This window comes from Orcinus orca, chromosome 19 (genome assembly GCF_937001465.1).
Source record: "Orcinus orca chromosome 19, mOrcOrc1.1, whole genome shotgun sequence".
In the NCBI taxonomy this organism is placed as follows: domain Eukaryota; kingdom Metazoa; phylum Chordata; class Mammalia; order Artiodactyla; family Delphinidae; genus Orcinus; species Orcinus orca.
In genome coordinates, this window is record NC_064577.1 from 23,812,707 (window position 1) to 23,834,966 (window position 22,260).

Here is a 22,260-nt window from a genome sequence, read left to right on the forward strand (position 1 = left end):
AAACTTTTCATTATTATTATATTTGTTATGGTGATCTGTGATGAGTGATCTTTGATATTACTGTTGTAAAAAGATTATGACTTGCTGAAGGCTCAGATGATGGACTGCAATATCTAACAATAAAGTATGTTTTATAAGGTATGTGCTTTTTGTAAGACATAATGCTATTGCACACTTAAGTAAACTATGGTAGTATAGTGTAAACATAATCTTTATATGCACTGGGAAACCAAAAAATTCGTGTGACTCACTTCCTTGCCATAATCGATTTATTGCGGTGGTCTGGAACCGAACCTGCAGTATCTCTGTGGTCTGCCTGTATCTACCTGGAGATAGCCTGAGATTCCATGAGATTCTACAGATAAAGGACTCAGTCCCACAAGACTGTCCTCCACTTCAGGTGCCAATTGCAAGCCCAGCTTGGTACTTGTGCTTCTGACCCACCGGCTACAGATTTGAGGCTCCCAAGACTCCCTCCTTGGGTTCAATTAATTTGCTAGAGTGGCTGACAGAACTCAGAAAACCCACTGACTCACTAGATTACTGGTTTATTACAAAGGATATTAAAGGATTTGAGTCAACAGCCAGATGAAGAGAGAGATACACAGGGCAAGGTCCTGAGCAAAGGAGCGTCTGTCCTTCTGGAGCTTGGGGACTGGTGGCACGTGAAAGCATTGTGGTTCCCCCCACCTGGAAGTTCTCTAAACCGCCCCCCCCGGAAGTTCTCTGAACCGCCCCCCTCACCCGGAAGTTCTCTGAACCGCCCCCCCCCCCCCGCCTTTTCTGGGTTTTTATGGAGGCGCCATTACACAGGCGTGATTGATTAGGTCACTGGCCATTGGTGATGGAGTCCTGCAGCTCCTCTCCCCTCCCCGGAAATCAGGGAGTGGGCTGGTTGGTCTCCCTGGCAACCAGCCCCCATCCTTAGGTGCTTTCCAAAAGTCACCTTCTTAACATAAACCCCGTTGTGGCGGGAAGAGGCTTGCTATGAAAAACAAGACACCAATTCCACTTTTATGGCTCTGAAGTTTTGCAGGAACTGAGGACAAGACACCAAACATTATACCAAAAATGCTCCCATTTCTCTTATCACTTAGGATGCTAAGTCCACGGATTTGGGGAGTTGTGAGCCAGGGATTGTGGACACAGAACAAATATATATGAGAAATATATTTTGGTCATCTGAATGATCAAAAATATATATTTTCCATAAATCCCAATATTGCACTGCTGCTGGGGGCGAGGCGTGACATCAGAGAAATGAACAAGGAGCCTCACTGGCTCATGGATACAAAGGTTCTAGGGCTATACTGTGAATTGAGGGAAATGGTTCAAGTGTTGAATAAACAGCTGCAATGCACGGTGGGAAAAAGTCAAGAGGTTACCTCATTCTATCAGGTGAGACAGAGGTACCCAGGCCTTCAAAAGCAACTGCTCCTAACTATGCACATACCCTGTAAGGGGAGAGGATACAGCTTGCAAGAGGCACGGAGCCGCCTTAGAGGAAACGCAGCTCAAGAACAGACCAAAAAGGCGTATTATTGACCTAAGGAAACCCATCACAAGCTTCAGTACAATGTAATTAGAGAACTAAGTAAAAAAATTTAGGAGTAACAATTAATAGAAATAGACACTACTGAAAATTGAATTACTGACATAGAGGAGCTTCAAATAATCAGAGTGAATGCATATGAGAAATACAGAGAATAAAGCAATAAACAAAGCTAGAGATCCAGTTACTGGGGGTGTCGCGGGATAAGGATAAACTGGGAGACTGGGGTTGACATATGCACAGTACTATATATAAACTAGATAACTGATAAGGACCTACTGTATAGCACAGGGAACTCTACTCAATACTCTGTAATGGCCTATATAGGAAAAGAATCTTAGAAAGATGGGATATATGTATACGTACAACTGATTCACTTTGCTGTACACCTGAATCTAACACGACATTGTAAATCAACTATACTCCTTAAAAAAAAAAAGCTAAGAGATCCAGAACACAGACCAAGGTCATTCAATAAGAATAATTTCTCCCCATGAAATAGATGGATCCCATCAGATGGTACAGAAGATGTATTTTAAATTATAATTCAAGAAGCATATCCCATAAATGAAGAAAAAATTGCATCTCCAAATTTAAAAACACGTTTTTTTTTTTCCTACTTAAGTCTGATAGAGAATGCTCAAATCCAATGTGATGACTGAATCTCAGGATAGACGAATTCTTCAGGCATCCAGGCAGAAGAAGCAAATCATTTTTAAGAGGAGAAAAGTAAAGCAGGTGTTAGACTTCTCTGCAGCAGCATTTGGGATCCAGAGATAACGAAGCAAAATCCACAAACGTGGTAGCGTGAACAATACTACCTGGGCGCCTGTTAGAAATGCAGAATCTCAGGCCCAACGTCAGGCCTGCAGAAGCTGCATTTGTAACAAGTTCCCAGGTAATTTCGATTGCAGATTAAAGTCTGAGAATTAGTCGTCTACAAAGATCTCACAGAGAGAAGGTGCTGTCAGGAATATCCTATTGCAGTTAGTATGTCATTCTATTATAAGGTCGTATTTTCAAATGTGAAATTACTTAAGAGAAGTAGCACCCAGAAGCCTTTCTGAAGGCTTGATAACAAAATTCAGATGTGTCTCAAAGAATTCAGGAACAAAGAAGCAAGAAGTGAAAGCCCGGTGTTAACTTTGAATCCATTTGAACAAAGAGCGAAACAACCACGAGAATTATGGTAAAGAACTGAGTTTCAATGCAGTAACCTGGATAATGTAAAAACAATATAACTCACAACAGGGAAAATGGGAGGAAGAATACCCTATCTTGCATATCTTTCACAGCAGACAGGCTATAAAGACTTTCTAAATTTGAAGCATGTAATGTTTTAAAAAAGCATAATGACTCATATCTTAATGTTTTTAATGTTTACATCTGTGCTTTTTTTTTTCTTTTAAATTAACCTAAGAGACATATTTTAGGAAATGAGGTTCCTTGTGGTAAAGAGACATGCGAAGTTCAACATTTCCCTCAATTTCACTTCCTTTTATTTTTCTTACACTAAATTCAAGAAAATCTAATATCTTAATTACAATAACATTTATAGTTATCAGCTTTACAAAAGTAACTTTATCTTTCTATCTACTCATCCATCATCAATATTTTCTCTTATCCTTATGCAGAAAAAAGTTGCACATGTGTTAGCAGTGTCTAGAATGTTGGTGAAGGTTGACAACACAAGTTTTAAAATGCTCATATATTTACATTTCTTTGTTGTCTAAATTACTTCAAAATAGCATTAATAATTTTAAAAAAGTAATATAGCAAAACAAATATGAGAGGATATAAATAGTAATTAATGGTAGGTGGTGGAAATGAAGTTGATTATTTTTTTCTTTGGATTTTTATGTATTTTTTACTTCAAAGAAAATTTTTAGCTAACCTTTACATTAGAGCATCAAAGACATTTTTGAGCTACAGAAGATATTTGCTGATCCCTCGTACTTGGGCTTTAGTGCCTTTGCCTTAAGTGGAGTAAAGGTAGATGCCAGTGACCAAAGTACATCTAAAGTAGAGTGCTTTAGAAAGAACCCTCTCTCACTATATGAGCTGGGACCCCATAAGGGTACATTCTCAGGGTAAAGATAAACGACAACTGATCTCCCCGGGGCCCCAACTTTAGGGCTGCCCTGGCATAAAGGTTGCACTGGCATGTTGTGGGGACAAAACTACTATTCTTGCCACAGACCAGCCTCACGCAGATCTGCACCCTGGACAGGCAGAGCTGGGATGGGCCAGGGAATCCCAAACTTTGAAGTCAGTTTGAGGTGGTCCTCCGCTGGTAAAATACACTCAGGTATTTTGGCAGATGTGAACGGCAAATCTCTTTAGAAGGAGGCCACCATCATTAGAGGCACTGGAGAATCCCCACCAAGTTTTTCAAAGACAGTGACCAGTATTCCATCAATGATAACCAAGACACAAGGTAACAGGGAAACATGAATGATGACCAGCAGAAACAAGAGACGGCAGAAACAGCCCCACGAACAGCCAGATACAGATTATAAGACAAACATCCTCAGTGTTTAAAGGAATAAATGACAAGCTTGGAAAATACCTGCAGTCGGCAGGAAACTAAAAGCATGACCTTGCAGTTTAGAAAAAGAACCGAGTGGCATGTCTCAAAGTAAAACGTATATATAAGAGCTAGAATTAAAAGCTCAATAGGGAATTCCCTGGTGGTCCAGTGGTTAAGACTCTGCATTTCATTGCCGAGGGCCCGGGTTCAATCCCTGGTCAGGGAACTAAGATCCCACAAGCCGCAAGGCACAGCCAATAAAAATTAAAAATAAACTAAAAGCTCAATAAATCTGTGAAGAAGCAGACAACACAAAGTAGAAGAATTAGTTAATGGGAAGATTGAAGTATTTATCCAGAATTTTAATACAGAGTAAAAAAAAAATGTGGAAAATTACAGAAAAGAGCTTAAGAGAGGCAGAGAATTCTAACATATGTTTGATTAGTTATAGAAGGAGAGGGAAGACACAGAGGCCATATTTGAAGAGATAATGGCTGAGAATTATCCAGAACTAATGAGGTCACTAATCCATAGACTTAAGTAGCTCAGTACATCCCAAGAAGGGAAAATAAGAAGCTAAATATACTCATATGCATTTGAGTGTGTAAAGCACAAGGCAGCTGGGGTAGTCAGATTGATATAAAAAAAATGTAGACGTTAAGATAAAAAGCGTTACTAGGGATAAAGTGGACCACCTCATAAGGATAAAACATTTAATAAAGGGAAGGTAACCATTTTACATTTTGTGTACACCTAATAACACAGCCTAAAAATATATAAGGAAGAATGAAGAACCACAGAAGAAAGAAAAAGATCCATAGATCATATTGTGGGACAAAAAAACCCCCACTTTTAGTAACTGATGCAACAAAAAAATTAAAATGTCAGGACAGATAGAAGATTTAAACAACATGATTAACAAAACTTGAACTAACAGACATTTGCAGAACAGTGCTCGAAACGACCATGGGATGCGCATCCTTTTCAAGAGTATAGCACTCCTTCAGAGTGTTGATATTTGCGTTTCAGCAGGCAATTAACTGGGTTTTCCTCAAACTGCAGACTGTCAGCCCTGTGTTAGGTGGTGCCTTGGCCCTCAGTCCATACTGACTCAAGTTTGTTCTGCTCATGCGTGATCCCAGGCTGAGCCCTGGACGTGGCAGGTGTTCACACAGACTGTGGGGTCCTGCATCTCTCATCCTCTCCTTTCTGGGATTCCCTCCCCACTCTCTGAAAGCTCTGACTGCCCTGAGTCCCTTCCCTGGTTCACCTGACCAGAAAGAGGAGGAAACTCCTCCTGTACTTCCAATGGGACTGCCCATGCCCTCAGGGTAAAGTGACACACACACAAAAAAACAAAACCCCAAACAAACAAAAAAATTGGAGCCTTCCACCAAGCCATACACTCCCTCCAAGTATTGCCTCTCTTCCAAAATCTGCTTGCTTTGGCTTGTTGACATTTTTTTGTATTTTGCTCAGAGTTTATCTAAAGGAAGTCTGGGTGGGCTGTTAACTCCACCATGTTCAAAGCAGAAATTCCCTGGAGGGGAACGTTGGTGTGCTAATTTTACATAAGTTTATGTAGGCTGGATTCCTCAAGTATCATTCGACATCCTGAGACCTTATCCTATCACGGACTCTTGCACACACTCACTGATTGAATCCAGTAGAATCCCTGCCAGTTTGGGCTGCTGCTCTCAGTGAGTACCTGTTCATGATTGGCGGTCCTCCTGTTACCAAGGTCATTAGATGCTACACTGCTTCCCTTGCTTCATCCCACACGGATGGTGATTCCATCTGAATCTCGCAGGTCTCTGTGACGTAACACCCAGTGTAGGACTGTTGTAACAAATGACCACAAACTGGCTTCAAAACAACAGAAATGTATTCCCTCATGGTTCTGGAAGCCATAAATCTGAAATGGAGGTATTGTTAGGGCCATGCTCTTACTGAAGGCTTCTCTGCTTCTTCTTTACTTCTGATGGTTGCTGGAAATCCTTGGCATTCCTTGGTTTATAGATAGATGCATCACTCCAAACTCTGCCTCTGTCATCATATGGCCTTCTCCCTGTGCGTCTTCTGTGTGCCCCAGTTTCCTGTGCTTTACGAGGATATCACTCATTGGCTTATGGCCACATTAATCCAACATGACCTCGTCTTAACTTGACTGTATCTGCCAAGACCCTATTCTCAAACAGGTCAACTTCGCAGGGATTAGGACTTGAACGTATCTTTTGGGGAACACAATTCAACCCACAATGGGTGATCTGCCCCCAGTGGATCCTACTGGGAGTAGAAAGAGTGGGGATAATTTGTAATCTAGTTTTTTTTTATAGAGGTCATCCATGGATCTCTGGTCTGCTTTTCTAGTTGTTTTTTTTGGTCAGGAAATTTAGAGAGATTCCAAAAAGGTGAAAACGTCAGATATCGAAGTAAGCGAGTGAGTTGCATGAGTTTTGTAAGTGGGAGGAAGGGTGTTGTTACAAGAGAACAAATGATAAAGAACAAGATGGCAGGACTATAAACAGTTTCCCTTCAGCATTAAGTATCACCCAAGACACGAATTATAGTCCTACTTAAAACAGGCTAGAAAATGCCTATTTTAAAATTAATGAAAGATTGAGATGAAAACATTTAAAATATATATCTTGGGATCCAAATTTCTAAATTAGGGTTTTTATTTCATACATAGTAAAAATACTCTAAATGTACAGAATTAAGTGACTTGTGTAACACCACAGAGACAGTCAATAGTTAGAATCCAACCCACTGTGTTCTTCTATGAATGTAAGTTTCACTTACTTTACATTTGTTTCTTTTAAAAATGGGAAACCACTAAAATAATACTGAAAATTTGAAAAAAGGGGAAAAATCATCTGAGCTCCCCTATACTCTCCTAAGACCGAAAATATTTTCTTTTTTTGCCTATCACCTTCCAGTCCTTTTCCACGTGCACCAATATTTCTACATATTTGCGAGAAATCAGTGAACCTTTAAATAAAAATAAATAAACAACAGAAAGCATGTATAATTAAGGAATTCAGTTACAAGAAAATTAATTGCCTTGCAGTTTCACTTAAAATTAAATCCATAACACCCAGGGGAATTTTCAGAGTCTTGTCAGTTGCTTCTTGGAATCATCGTTCAGGAACTGCTGATACTGGTCTTCCAACTGTTCAGTCTCATAAAGGCACATGTGATTAAATATCAAGGCTCCAGTACACCTGCCCAAGCTAACAATTAGGCCGCCATTATTACCAGCCATTTCACTCATTGATCTCAATGAGTTTAGGGTGTAATGACTACAAATTGAATAAATAATTTCTGTGACTAACCATGATTCATGACACATAGATTACCATCAAACTCTGCGTGCACTTGATGCAAAAGATGGTCCTCAATTCAGAAACCAATGCCCTGAAGTGAAATCACCCAGAGATGCAGCACAGAGGCAGATGTGCATTGTAGCTAAGAATGAGCTTTGACTTTGGAACAGATGGGGTTCGGGTCTTGAGACCTCTTCTTGCTGTCTGGCGAAGGTGCTTGAACCTCCCTAAGTGTCAGCTTTGTTATCCTTAAGTGGAGAAAATACAACTTAATTCATAGGTTCTTGAGAACGTTACAAGAGCAGAACAATGCCTGACACTTGGGCCTCCAGTTACTGAATTATTCAACTGAATGCTGATTGAATATTGAATTATTCAATTATTGAATAAACAGTCAAGAGTAACAGGTACTACAGAGATGCCATCTTATTTTATTTTTTAATAAATTTATTTATTTATTTATTTTTGGCTGCGATGGGTCTTCGTTGCTGCCCACAGGCTTTCTCTAGATGTGGCGAGCAGGGGCTACTCTTCGTTGCGGTGAGCAGGCTTCTCATTGTGGTGGCTTCTCTTGTTGCGGAGCACAGGCTCTAGGCACGCAGGCTTCAGTAGTTGTGGCTCGCAGGCTCAGTAGTTGTGGTGCATGGGCTTAGTTGCTCCGCCTCACATGGGATCTTCCCGGACCAGGGCTCGAACCTGTGTCCCCTGCATTGGCGGGTGGATTCTTAACCACTGCGCCACCAGGCAAGTCCCCTAGAGGCACCATTTTATAAAGCATGCTGCTCACCCAACTGGTTCGACTCTGCTCACTGGAATCTTGATTGTAATCACCGCTCTGGTCTGCCTGATTGAGGTATTTACCTTTAAAAATACTCAGCGGGGCACTTTCTACCCACGACTTTACCATGATAATGGGAAAAAGTAGTTATAGATTAAAAACCCAAAACATGAAATAAACTTTATATAGTTTACTAAGATAAATATATAAATTGTATATATACACAATTAACACGTAGTCATAAGCATAGTATAGTCCAGAACTTAATTCCCAGGTTAAACTTCAGGCCGAAGAGGGATATGTTTTGATCCGGTACCAACCTTCCTCTTCTTTTATTCTCCGGGCTCTGGTCCTGTTCTGTCTCCTTGTTTACACTGATCTATGACAGGTCTGTCACGTCTTTGCTCCAGGAATGGGGATCTCCGACTACAGTTACTCCAAGTTGACGCACAGTCTTGACTGATGGTATTTAGTTTTTGGTACTGTTTTCCAAACCTGCAGACTAGGTTCATACTCCTCAGAAATGCCTACTCTTCCCAGCTGTCTGACGCAGCTGCCCTTGGCCTTGGATGTGGTAATGTGCCCAGATGGAAGGTGACATCCAGGAAGGCTTCATAGAGGCTATTCCATTTCAGCGGAATTTTTTTTTTTTTTGCTCTTTTTAATAAATTTTTAAATTAATTTTTACTGGAGTATGGTTGCTTTACAATGTTGTGTTAGCCTCCACTGCACAACAAAATGAATCAGCCATACATGTACAGATATCCCCTCCCTTTTGGACGTCCCTCCCATTTAGGTCACCACAGTGCATTAGGTAGAGTTCCCTGTGCTACGCAGTGTGTTCCCATCAGTTGTCCATTTCATACATAGTATCAATAACGTATGTGTGTCCATCCCAGTCTCCTGATTCCGCCCATCCCACCACCTTCCCCTTTGGCGTCCATACATTTGTCCTCCACCATTTCAGTGGAATCTTGAGACATGTCACAGGTGGAGCAGGTGGGCTCGGAGGGCATCCGGGAGCAAGGAAAAGCCTCAGAGTGTCGACAGCACACCTTGTTCTCACCCTTCTGGCTAGCAGGAAGGGCTGTTTGGAGGGCAGTGCGACAGAAAAGTGTGGGCAGGTGAGCCGTTCTACGACGAGCCTCACACTCCACGCTCGAGGGCAAGCGTTCCAGCCGGCAGGGAAGGTGTGCAGGACGAGGAGCCGCTGGTGGAGCCGTGGCTTGACGTTGCAATTCCCGCTCTGTTTGCTTTGCAGCAGCTACACAGATAACGGAGTGAAACCGAATGGGAAGAAGGAGCGTCTTAAGTGGGCTAACCCTTCACTCGCCCCAACCTCCTCCTCAACACACGGCAATCCTTCGTGCTCTACCACCTGCTCCTCTCGGCCGCATCCCTGCATCCTGTCCGTCTCTGCTGCACTCGTGCATCCTGTTATCTCTATTGCATCCGTGCGTTCTTCTCTTTACCGCAGGCCTCTCACTCTGCTGCCCTGATTTACTTACACGCATGTGTCCTCTACGAGATTGTAAGCGTCTCTCTTTTCCCCCCACAGCTGAAAGGTTTTATTAATCCATTCTTTAAAAGGCAGCCAAACCCACTGAAGACCTACCAAATGAGAGGATGTTAACGTATTCAGTGGGTTGTACGTTTGGGGTTCTGGCTGGAATTTCAAGCTCACGTTAGGGGCTTGGCTCGTGGTTGCAATTTACACTGTTCATCAGTACGACTGCTGAAGTGCTAAGGAGCTAAGGAGACTGTAAGCTTCTCAAGGGCAGGGGCAGTGCTGCACTTCCTTTCCTATACTCAGTATTCAGCCCGATGCCTGGAGGAAAGTGAGTAGTGAATACATTCATCATCACATTCCTTCAGTATTTATGGTGTGCCTACGACGTGCTTTCTAGGAAAACTGCTAAAAGCACTGCGTGCAGGACAGTGGACAAAACAGAAAAATCCCTGCCCTCGTGGAGTCTGCGAAAGAATTCTGAGAGACACGCAACAAATCAGGAAGTGAGTCAATAAATAAATGGGTAAAATTTTAGTATGTCAGATAGCGATAAAGGCGATGGTCAAAAATAAATCAGACGAGATGAACTAGGGTGTGATTTGAAATAGGGTGGTCAGAGAAGGCTTCACTGTGAAGCGGATCTTAGAACGGAGACTTGAGAAATGAGGGAGGAGGCCGGGTGGATACCTGAGTGGGGCGAGGGGGAGGCTGTAGGCACACGGACGGACAGCAAGGCCCTGAATCAGGACAGGCCGGGTGTTCAAGGCGCAGCAGAGGCCAGTGGAGCTGCAACAGCGAAGGGACAGTCAGAGAGGCCGCTGGAGCGGACCGGGGGAGGAGAGCAGGGCGGGGGAGGCGGACCTTATGAGGCTGCGCTGAGGCCGCTGTAAGGGCTCTGGCTTTTACTGTGAGTGGAAGGGGAGCCACTGAAGGATTTGGAGCAGAGGAGGACTTGCTAAGTAAACAGGGCAGCTTTAGCAGATTGACGACGGACACGTACTTTTGGGTGACAGAGAAGGTAGCTGGGACCCGTGTGCTAGCAGTGGATGTGGAAAGAAGGGCTGGATCCTGTTTGAAGGTGGTTTTCTTCAACTGGATTCGCTAACGGTGGACCGGGATTATGAGACGATGAGCAGAGCTAAGGATGTCTCCAAAGGTCTGGCGTGAGCAACTGGGAAGCTGGAGTTGCTGTTTACAGAGACATGCTGGGTAACAATTTAATTCCCTGTCCAAATTATGACACTTCTGAGAGAGAAAGAGATGCTATATGTATTTGGGAAAACATGTAACCTTGGATTATCTTGGAGAATCTGTTCACCCTAGAGCAGTGGTTCTCAATCAGGGGTGAGTTTGCCCCCAAAAGGGGCATTTGGCAGTGTTGGAAGACACGTTTGGTTGTCACAACAAGGAAGCCTGCTGCCAGCACCCAGTGGGAAGAGGTCAGGGGTGCAAAGGACAGCACCCCATGACAAAGAACTACCTGGTCCAAAATGTCAATAGTGCCGGGGTAGAGAAACCCTGCCCTCGAGATGGAGAAAAGAATGAGGAGGCCAGGTTTGCTGATGGGAATTGAGGTGAAGATCAATGCAATCGAAGAGATAAACTATGAGGATGCTTATTTCTTCATTTGTTTATCATTTCTATCCAGCCTACTTCTACAAAACATATAACGCCCTTTACCAAAAAACAAAAACAAAACAAAACAGGGCTTCCCTGGTGGCGCAGTGGTTGAGAGTCTGCCTGCCGATGCAGGGGACGCGGGTTCGTGCCCCGGTCCGGGAAGATCCCACATGCCGCAGAGCGACTGGGCCCGTGAGCCATGGCGGCTGAGTCTGCGCGTCCGAAGCCTGTGCTCCGCAATGGTAGAGGCCACGGCAGTGGGAGGCCCGCGTACCACAAAAAAAAAAAAAAGAAAAAAGAAAAAAAAAAAAAAACAGGCATATACCCTTGAACACAGCAGTGTATTAAGAAATTACACAACTGAAAGAATCTACAGAAATCATTAGCCTTAACATTGAAGAAGGTTTGAAAAACAGTACAAAGAAATAAACTCCATCAGTGACCATTATGATCAGGGTCTTACTGGGACCCTCCCCCACTCTCCGGCTACCCTTTCCTTTACCCAAGGCTCAGTGCAGCTACAGCACCATTGCTGGCTTCTTGGGTTTCCAAAGTAGATATATAAGGAAAGGAAGTTTGAACGCAACCTTAAGAAAGATGATCGCCGTGATCACCACCCATCTGAACACGGTCCGCCGACACTGATTTTACCAGCAAAGTTCTTCCTGTTCACCACAGACGGGTACATCTCTCAGGAAGATGATCAAGGGAGATAGCCAGGCTCATTCTCATCCTCACTCCATTTTCCCTCCAAAGCTGAATGAATGAATGAAAACACCATTAAAACGGGTGGCCGACTGCCAGATCTCTGTAGCCATCCTTTCTCCCCTTCATCTGTTTGGACCATCTGTGAAGTTATAATGAAAACTTCACACTAGCTGACCTAAAAGCATTCTTATAGTCCCAGTTTAGGTTCTTGCATTTTTATTCTCCCCTCCTTCTTTTTTTTTTTTTTTTTGCCTGTTAAATGTAGTCATAGAATGAGGTGACTCCGATAGTTGGATATATCTGAATAAGCCTGCTGGCTTCTGAGCAGCCAGAGATGAAGAGTAGCATCTCAGCCATTAAGCTAATGAAAGAAATGAAAACTTTCAAACCAGCCCTCATTTTCCGCACGCAGGTCTAACAGACAAGGGTTTAGGATCTCAAACCCTTTCCTGTCTCATTTTCCTCTGTGATCTTATAATGGGGTCCCAAGCTTTAGCGAAAGGGGCAAAAGCACCTTTCTGCCTAAAATACTGAGACCACAATGTTTTGTTTCTGGCGGAAATTGTATCAGGGCTTAGTTCCGTACCAGCCCCTTTCTCCTGGCGGTTTATACGCAGGCACACAAGAGCATTTACAGCTTTATCTAATGCGACCAGTGGGCAAGGGTTTGTGCGTGCACATTTGAGAACTCTGCCCTCAGTCTGGAATGTGACAGAAACAAGTTGAAGCAGGACTGTGCCCCCGAAGGCAGGGGCACCTGAGGGGGGGCACATGGAGACCGTCAGCAACCAGTCTCTGTGTTCTGTTCACTCAGGTGAGATGTCGCGTAAAGACAGGAAAGCTGAAAAGGACCTGTGTTTCTTGCAATCTGTGGATTTCCACATTTGACTGTCTGTCAGGTGGCTATGAACGTGTTAAACACAAACACTGTTTCTACCCACGTCATGAGGGAACTAGCTTGCCCATAAGGCACCCTTGGTGCCTTGAAGAATAAACAAACCCACGTAAGCATTCAAGGAACAAACAGACAAGCAAAGATACAGGCCTGCTTTTGAACTTCAGAGGCTCCTGTCTGGCTACCATAGGCTCGGAGGCCACAGTCACGGGTCGAGTCACATGCGGGGGTCCAAAGAGGTGGCATTTCTACTCTCAGCCCTACACGTCTCCCCAAAGTACAACAGAACAAGCAGCCCGGCTAGGAGGTGCCAGAAGGATTAATACATTGTCCTTACTTGACCTTTTCCTCACTTCCATTTGAAGAGAACAGGTGGTTCAGTCCAGCGACACAGAGATTCAAGACCCGATCTGGAAACCTAGACCGAGGATCCTCACAGATCAGTTGGATACCTGTTTCCTCAGGAATAAAAAGACACTCCTGTTCAGAATGATGCCAAACCCTTCCTCTATCTTCCACAGCGCTCACTGTTAATCACTACTTGTCAATGCTTGTTAAGAACTGCCTGCATCCACTTTCTGAATCTGGGAATAAAACAGATGCACAGCGGGCATACTTCCTGAGGCTCCTTGTGCACGAACCCGGCACACTTCATCATCTCAACGTGACAACATGAAAATAATTTTTTTTGTGTTTTTTGGCATTTGTAAAATCCAAGAGTGCTCATACCCTTCAGGAAAATTGGTATTTGTTCTTGGAGTCTCACAAGTGCGTTGCATAAATTGCCCATCCCAAGGAATACGGAAATAGAATGAAGAGGGCGCACGTATAGTCTCTTGAAACGTGATTTCACATTACTTGTTATTCTGCTTCCAAAGCATTATACAAAATTGATTGAAGAGACAACTGGAACAGCATCCACCGCAGCTCAGCTCTTCATCCCCCTTAAGACTTATTTTAAAAATACTGCTTTTTAAGATACAAGGCTCAATTCAGGTTTTGGAAGGTGCTCTGACACACAGGTTTGCTCAGCTCTTGCTGCAGAAACTTTTTTCTTTGAAGGAATCTCAGTCACTGTGAACATGGGGGATCTTAAAAATACTTTATTTTCTTCACTCTCTATCTACTCAAAAGCAGCACGGACCATAAATGGCTAAAATAACTCACCCATATCAATGAAACTTAAAAGGTTAAATGTATACTCTCTTAGTGAGGTCAAAAATTTAGCTTTATGATTCATAATACCTGGAGAAAATAGTAATAATATTACGGAAAGAAAGCAAGAGCGCAGCCTACTTACAGGTCAGACTTTTAACTTTCCCTGAACTCTGAAAAATTCAATATAATCCTAGGTGTCCTTTTGAAATTCTGCAGATTCTTACAGGATGGTTCTCATGTCTGGACCTCTCTTAACACTGATAAAGGAAGAATGTGCGCTTATTTCTATGTTCGTTGTTTTAATTCACTATGATGGAAAAGAAAATATTTTCGCTAATAAAAAAATTAATTTGTCTTTGTGTTCTGGTTCTCTTCCTTCACCCCTGCCTAATTCCAAACTATACACATGGACCACTTTGGATAGGTAGTACTGAGCAGTTATTTTAAACACAGACTCAACTAATCAGTGAGAATTAAAATAGACTCAATAAATGAGAATTTCTGCATTTTAAAATTATAAAATAGCTCCAATACATGCTTAAACTCCTCTACTATTCAGTTATTAGGTAACTAGGCCACCACAGAAAATGTATTTTGGTGCTTTAAAAAATATGCCTAAGGTAAATTTTAAAATTGAGCTAATTAGTTAATTAGTAGAAAAGGTAGCAACCAGTAGTAACGGTCACAAGTAAAACGTTAGTACAAAAGCAATGAATAAGAAATATGCAGATGGAATAAATGAAGTGGAAGGACTTAGAATAGTAAGGTCCTAATGCGTTCAAATGAGTGGAAAGGACCAAAATGTTATCAGTCTATTTCTTTCATAAGGAAAACCATATCATAAAAGCTGAGCACTGAAGTCTGACAACCATTTCCACCTCTCATTAACTACCACTCTGCCCCCTGCCGTTTGCTTTACAAGGCTGTGACACGCTATGGTCAACAGCCTACATCATTCATGCCCTAGCTATTCAGCCGTCCTTCGACCCAGTCCACACAGCGGAGTGGAATTGTTTTCTCCAGATGGTCTCCATCCCTCTTCACAAGCATCCAACAGAGCTCTGATTTGCCACAATAATAAAATATGTCTTCTCCCTTTCTCTTTCATTAAACTAAGCATTTCTGTTCTTATGTCCTTAGGTCGGTGGAAACATTCCTCTAAGATCATAGCTTGCTTATCTCCTGTCTTAAAAGGTTTTTTTTTTTTTATCACCATTGGGTAGGACACATGTTCTTACATCTCAGTGTTCTTCTATTTCAACTACAGTATCTTCATTCTCAAGAAAGGAACCAATGCTTGGAAATGTAATAGCCATAATAGTAAGAAAAGCTCCAGTAGCTAATAGCCACTGAGCATATATCATGGATCAGATTCTCTTCTTAGAGCTTTAAGTGTATTAATTCAGTTAGTCTTTTCAACGACCCCATGAGGTAGGTACTACTATCATTGCCTTTGTACAGGTAGGAAACTGAGGCATAGAAAAGTGATCTGTTTAGCCTGTCACAGAACTAGTAACTGGTAACTAGTAATTAGTAACAAGTCACAGAACTAGTAACTACAGCTGGGAGTCCAACCCAGGCAGTCTGGCTCCAGAGTCTGTGGCCAAACTATGTAGGTATAGCATAGTCAAGTTACACCTACGAACAACTACAAGAAGATAATGGAAACTGGAATTGATCATAGAAGCAAGGACTAGAGTTGTCAATTTATCTGCTTCTTTGGAATACTGTACAGAAAAATATATATTCCAATGGTATATTCTTGGCATTTGACACTTTACTATTTCTACCAAAGTCTTCAGGACGTAAAACTGGGGTCCAAAATTCACATGTACTTGAATGTTTATTGCACCTAATTCTTCACAATATTTACAGCCTAAATCACAACGAACGGTATCCCATCAGCTGAACTGTCTTTAAGTCCTCAATCAGCAACTGTTCAGTTGAATGAAAACGATGTCGATTATAAGTGAGAAACAGAGAAGCTTATATACTTTTCCATCATATATACCTGAAATAATTTATTTAATCTAAAATTGATGACTTTGCTTTTTCTGTGTATTAATTTAGGGTTTGAGGTATAAGTTATAAGTAGATCAAATACACTCCAAATTATCCGATTCCCTTTCATTTTTCTCAGAGTCTGACCATATTTACCAATTCTCATGAAATACTTATATTGTAATATAACATGTGAACATTCTGAATCTTTCTATCTCTTCCAAGCTAAACTGGTTTCAACAGAACACTTGAAATTAAGAAACAGTCATCATATTTGACTCTTCCATTAACATAACTTTTAAAAACAGGTAGGATAGGTATTAATTTACTTACTCAAATTCCCTTCCCAATTTACACGTGAATGGCTGAGAAAAGAGCTAGCAGGAATTCTTAGAATGATTTTTTTAATGTAATATCTGTTGCTACACTATCAAAAATGGGTATGGAACAGAACACATGAAACACAGAATGAGAAGGACACTTGAATGGCATCATTGGTCAGTAAATTCCGTATTTCAGACTCATCCTTGCCCTTGAAAAATAGTCCATGGCTACTGGTTATAAAAAGACTTGAACCTGAAATAATTAAACAACTTTATAGAGCACAAGCTTTATGTATCTGAGTTGGAAGGTGTATTAATATGTCGGTAACATCCAAATAAGTGTAATCTTGTTTTAATCGTATTTTGGAAACCTCTGCTTCTCTGATACTTAATTTTAAAAATAACAGCGAAAATAGCTAGTAATGGTTTCAGTTTCACCTTGGTATTGCTCCCAGGTCAACATCATATAAATCAGGTCACTGAAAACTGTGACAATGAGGGTTCTCAGTCTGCAAACTAACACAGTGCCTTCAGCTCACCAAACTAAAATCTGAATTGACTTGACTCCTCCAATGTTGAGGAAAAAAGGCATTAACAGACACAGGAATACACAGAGCAATGCATTTTACATTTGAGGTGCCTTTGACTCACTTCCTGTGAGTTATAATTTTTTTATCCTAGCTTAGTAGTTAGATGTCATAAGCACGTGTAGAAGTGCTCTGCTTCCTTTCCTGATTATACCTGTAACATCACAAACACACACGTATTATGGACGTACTTCAGTTTCCCTAACTTCAAACTGAGAGGCGCTTTGCTTTGCTCCCTCATTAAGATAAGAACTAAAATTATGATGTAGCATATGCTCTATTTTACACAAAATTAATGAGTCATTAAAAGCTAAGAGACAAGCATTATATTTTTCACAAAGCACTATCTGGGTGTATAAAAAAAAAAATCATTGAAATGTCTGTTGAAACCCTACAGAATGAGTTTGCTAGATCACGGGTCTCCTGGAAATACGTTTAAGAAAATTATACACAAAATCTCCTAAATTTTTCTTTGAAGTTTCCACAGCATTCCAAAACTCACTCACAGTGCCAGATGGTGTGACCATACTCCACAGTTTCCTCACGTACAGTAGCATCTGATTTGGCAACATGCCCCCAACACGTTTAATAAATGCATTTTGATATTTATTTGGATTAAAAAAAAACAGCAACAAGAGGAGAAATAAGGCCCTGTGAAGTGGAAACCTCTAGTCTTTAGCGAATGAGCAGGTTTTGGGGTTCACTTCAATTCCCTTGCAGGTAAATTCCCAGTAGGTAAGGCTGCTGGAAAGGGCTCTAGAATAATTTCCAAAGACTTCCAGCGGCAGTAGACTACTGTCTAATGTATCACTGCTGTTTCACTCCTTATACTGTAGGAAACAAAGTTACAGACAGGTTTGAGGCATGTAACTCACGCCAGTGCCCAAAATACCATAAAATACCATAAAATACCATCAGGTGTTCATTATAGCCTCAACTAGCTAATTTCTAATATTATACAATTTCATAATACTTATACTTTTCAGTTATGCAATATATTAATTTAAAGAATACATTGAACCCACTGTTTTAGGAGTTTGCCCGACAGATAAAAATGATTCGTCTACCCATCTCAGAAAGAGAGTAAATATGAAAAACTGGTAGTATTTTCCATGATTCTGCCATAGGCTGTTATTAATAAAACAATCCCTTCGGACACTAATCCAAATGGAATAATTTAAGAACAAGCTGATTTATTATATTGACTCTAATTATTTCTACACCACTGTAGTTCAGACAGTTTCTTAATTTTCTGTGGACTTCTGAACTTTTTCTATAACTTGCATATATCACCCATCTAAAATATTTCCCAGAATATTTTATAGTTTTTTAAAGCAGTGCAGCAGGTCAGTTTGACCTGAATTATTCAGGCCTGTGACTGAAGCCCAGAACCATCTATTAATATCAATGTAAACAGATCAAGGAGCCTTGAAGGGCACAACACTGCCTTATATCAGTGTTTCTAACTCATCCTCAAATAGTCCAGCATTTACCGAATTTTCAGTGTATCGGCTAAGGTGCAGCGTGTAAAGGAGATATACTGATTTACTAGGGACTTCGTAAGTCCTGAACTGTGCTTGTCCCATTAATAACGCATACAAAATGAGGCAAAATGTTACCAGACTACACTTAGCCTGAAGAAGGCACATATCTAGGGCATTTATTAAAAGTCACTTAGCTTAAGAAGAGACTGGACCGCTTAAAGGAAGGAACTAGGGATCAGAAGACAAGTTTTTACATCTGCAGTCAGGACAGTTTTAAATCACGTTCTTCCACCTTGGCCAAAGGAAGCAACAACATGAGGTGATCAGGATAAACTGAGATGTTGGGACAATGCATTTCACAGTGTCATTGTAAGGATAAAATGATGTAGAGAGGACGGAAAGAGCCTGTAAACCTTAAAATATTACAAAAATGTTATTAAAATTAGCCTCAGGATTTTAAGCTTCTCAGACCAGGGATCATACTTTGTCCATGTGATCAAAGACAACTTCACGGCAGAGATGACCTTGAACCTTCGAAAGGTAGAATTTGGAAAAACGAAGACTCAGGTGGGGACCAGAGAAGGGTGAAGACAGAGAATAGCACGAGTTAACAAACAGAAATGGTAACGTGTAAACTCATGTCTCCAGTAAGATAAGTAATCCTGTTTTGACCAGACTGTTTAAACAAATGAAGCATAGAGTAGACGAGACAGAGAGAGAGAGAGAGAGAGAGAGAGAGAGAGAGAGAGAAAGAGAAGGCTGAACAGGTACGGTTGCGCCATATTGGGGAGGACAATGGAAGCCCAGCTGAATCTATTTTGGGATTTCTAGAATTTCTGCCAGTAGACATAATTCACTGTGATATTTTGATACAGTAAAAAAAAAATGTACTTAAAGATACTGTAGGGCTTCCCTGGTGGCACAGTGGTTAAGAATCCGCCTGCCAATGCAGGGTACACGGGTTTGAGCCCTGGTCCAGGAAGATCCCACATGCCACGGAGCAACTAAGCCCGTGCACCACAACTACTGAGCCTGAGCTCTACAGCCCGTGAGCCACAACTACTGAACCCGTGTGCCAGAACTACTGAAGCCCACGCACCTAGAGCCCATGCTTCGCAACAAGAGAAGCCACCGCAGTGAGAAGCCCGCGCACCTCAACGAAGAGTAGCCCCCGCTTGCCACAACTAGAGAAAGTCCACACGCAGCAACGAAGACCCAACACAGTCAAAAATAAATAAATAAAATAAAATAAATTGTTTTAAAAATAAAAAATAAATACATAAATAAAAAGATACTGCATAAGCACAACTCATCACCCAGTCCCCTAAACCAATCCCCCATGTGGGGAGATCCTCAACAGACTTCATTATATATTATACATAACACACTATTTAGACCACAATTTTCTAAGATCTAGAAAAGCAGATATTCAGACCTGAACTCTTAGCTTTACCTTTGGTGCCTTCCTTTCCCTTGTTCCTGAGACCTAGTGGACACGGTTGGAAAACATTCATAAATGTCACATGCAGGTGAGTATTGCGACCTGAGCGGCAATGTTTCAAACTGTAATAGGAGTATTTCCTGTCTCACCTCCGAAGTGATGTTGTCATGGTGGTCACTGGCTGTCTTGCTAGAGCAGGGGATCAGGAACCCTTCTAATTCCTGAACAGAAGGACACGTAGCCAATGTGAAAAACAGGATGTATGATCACGACTCTCTTCAAATCATGGGTGGTCTTAATCAGACATCTGAGCTGGGTTCACAGATACGAACTGTTAGAACTGGAAGGGGCCTTAGTCTGACCCTCCTTATGTTAGTGGAACGAGAAGAGGTCCAGAAGGTGAAGTGCTTGCCTTAGAAGACACAGCTAACTTTTCTACTGCCAGGACTCGAATTCACATCTCCTAGATTCTAGATTTCTTACGCCAAAAGTTACACCTTGGGAATTCCCTGGTGGTCCGGTGGTTAGGACTCAAAAGTTACACCTTGGGAATTCCCTGGTGGTCCGGTGGTTAGGACTCCATGCTTTCACCACCAAGGGCCCGGGTTCAATCCCTGGTCGGGGAGCCAAGATCCCGGAAGCCGTGTGGTTTGGCCAAAAAAAAAAAAAAAAAGTTACACCTTACCAAATCTCATTAGCTTTAGATGAACTTAAAAAAATAGAGCATAGGTAACTTCTCATGGTACTACTACCCTGCAGGGTTTCTCAAATGCAGTACCAGATGATTTGGACCAGACAATTGTTTGTTGGTGGAGGCTTCCCACGTACTGCAGTACAACTGCCGGCATCCCTCATCTCTACCCACTAGATGCCACAATCACCACCACCCCTTGGTTGTGACAACCAAAACCATCTCCAGATATTGTCAAATGTTCCCTGGGGGTAAAAAGTCACCCTCGGTTGAGACATTCTACCCCCAGCCCCCGCCTTCTCCAGCTCACGTAACCCTCTAGAGCAATTCCTTCAGAGCCAGTCGGACCTAACCTAAGGGCCTCCTTCCCAGCACCTCATACCTCTAACCTGACAGCAAAGGGCCCTTCCCAGGTGTTCCAGTTTCCCCTGCAGGTGTTAACTCTGTCGCTGGCATCTAGTTATTCCAGGTCATCGAGGTGACAGGCCCTCTTCCATCTACTCCTTTCCCTATTTCAGCGTGCATTTGAGTGAGCATTGTATGCTAGATGCTGGGCATGGGGAACACAGAGATTAGTCTCTGATCTCCAGCAGTTCAGTCTCCTGGGGGAGACACATACGAACGTGAACACCTGCCTGCCTTAGGGTGAGTGTTGCGAGACAGCTGTGGGCAGGGTGCTACAGAATTAGGGAATACCCTCGTTCACACTGAAAGTGTCCACAGGGTGATGCATCCCAGGAGGTGGCCGAAAGGAAGGGCCTGCCAAGCAGAGTCTTCAAGGACGAATCCGAAGGAGCCGAGAAGAGAATGGGTAAGGCTTGCCAGGCAGAGGGAGCAGTGTATCTAGAAGCAAGGAGGGAGCAAACCTGGCTTCTGGCTGTAGCATCAACACAGGGTGAGAATGAAGTGGCAGAGTAAGCAGGAAGCAGGTCTTGAGGGGCCAATTATACCAAGCCCGAGAGTCTGGCAGTGACCTCGAAGGGAACTAGAAGCTGGGGGGAGAGTGCAGCAAACTCATTTTAGAAAGATGGGAAGTACAGACCACTTCAAAGATGATGGGTTCGAGGTAGGAGCACAGGTCACCTCAAGATAAACGCCTAATGTGCTGCAGATTTGGCTTTTGCCATTCCCACCGTGGGAGGGATTCTCTTCCTAGGAGCATTGCCACAAACGGGCAAGAAGAAGAAAGGCTCACATCTGTACAGAGGTACCACCTCTTCTTCCACCCAGGAACGAGGCGGAGGAAACCTTTTACCACCAAGGCAAGAAGAAGAAGAACTTTTTCTCTGGGAATCTGAGACTTTACAGAGAGGTTGAGTTCCCTGTGGAAATTCAAAATATGTTTTTCCCAGAAAGAAAAATGAGACATGTTGCAACTTTTAAATGTATGGTTCAATTTATGGTCAAAGGTGTTTTGCATAGGTGTGGGTGTGTGAGCGTAGATGTGCACTGGCTATTAAACATATCACTGTTTCTATGGGAATATGAATTACAGACTCACTTGCAGGACACAAGCCATTTGCCAGCTGTGAACCGTGCACGCCTGTGCAGAGAAACTACAAGCACAGTGGCGGCAAAATGCACCAGACACGATGTGATTAGAGCTCTTCCATAGATGGGAGTCTAGGGCGATTTAAGAGCAATGCTGCTGAGCAC

At 42.3% G+C, this 22,260-nt stretch overlaps 1 long non-coding RNA gene across 2 annotated transcripts; it reads right to left on the reverse strand.

Annotated features, from left to right (window-relative positions):
* Positions 1 to 8,361: 8,361 nt before the first annotated feature.
* Positions 8,362 to 20,305, reverse strand: LOC117203532 (uncharacterized). Of its 2 annotated transcripts, XR_004486317.2 has the most exons (3): positions 20,063 to 20,305; positions 11,904 to 13,371; positions 8,362 to 9,797 (listed from the first exon to the last, which is right to left on the reverse strand). It is a non-coding gene; the product is annotated as an uncharacterized LOC117203532 (long non-coding RNA). The 2 variants fall into 2 exon arrangements; XR_007473462.1 differs by lacking the exon at positions 20,063 to 20,305 and having other exon boundaries at positions 11,904 to 20,048.
* Positions 20,306 to 22,260: the final 1,955 nt, after the last annotated feature.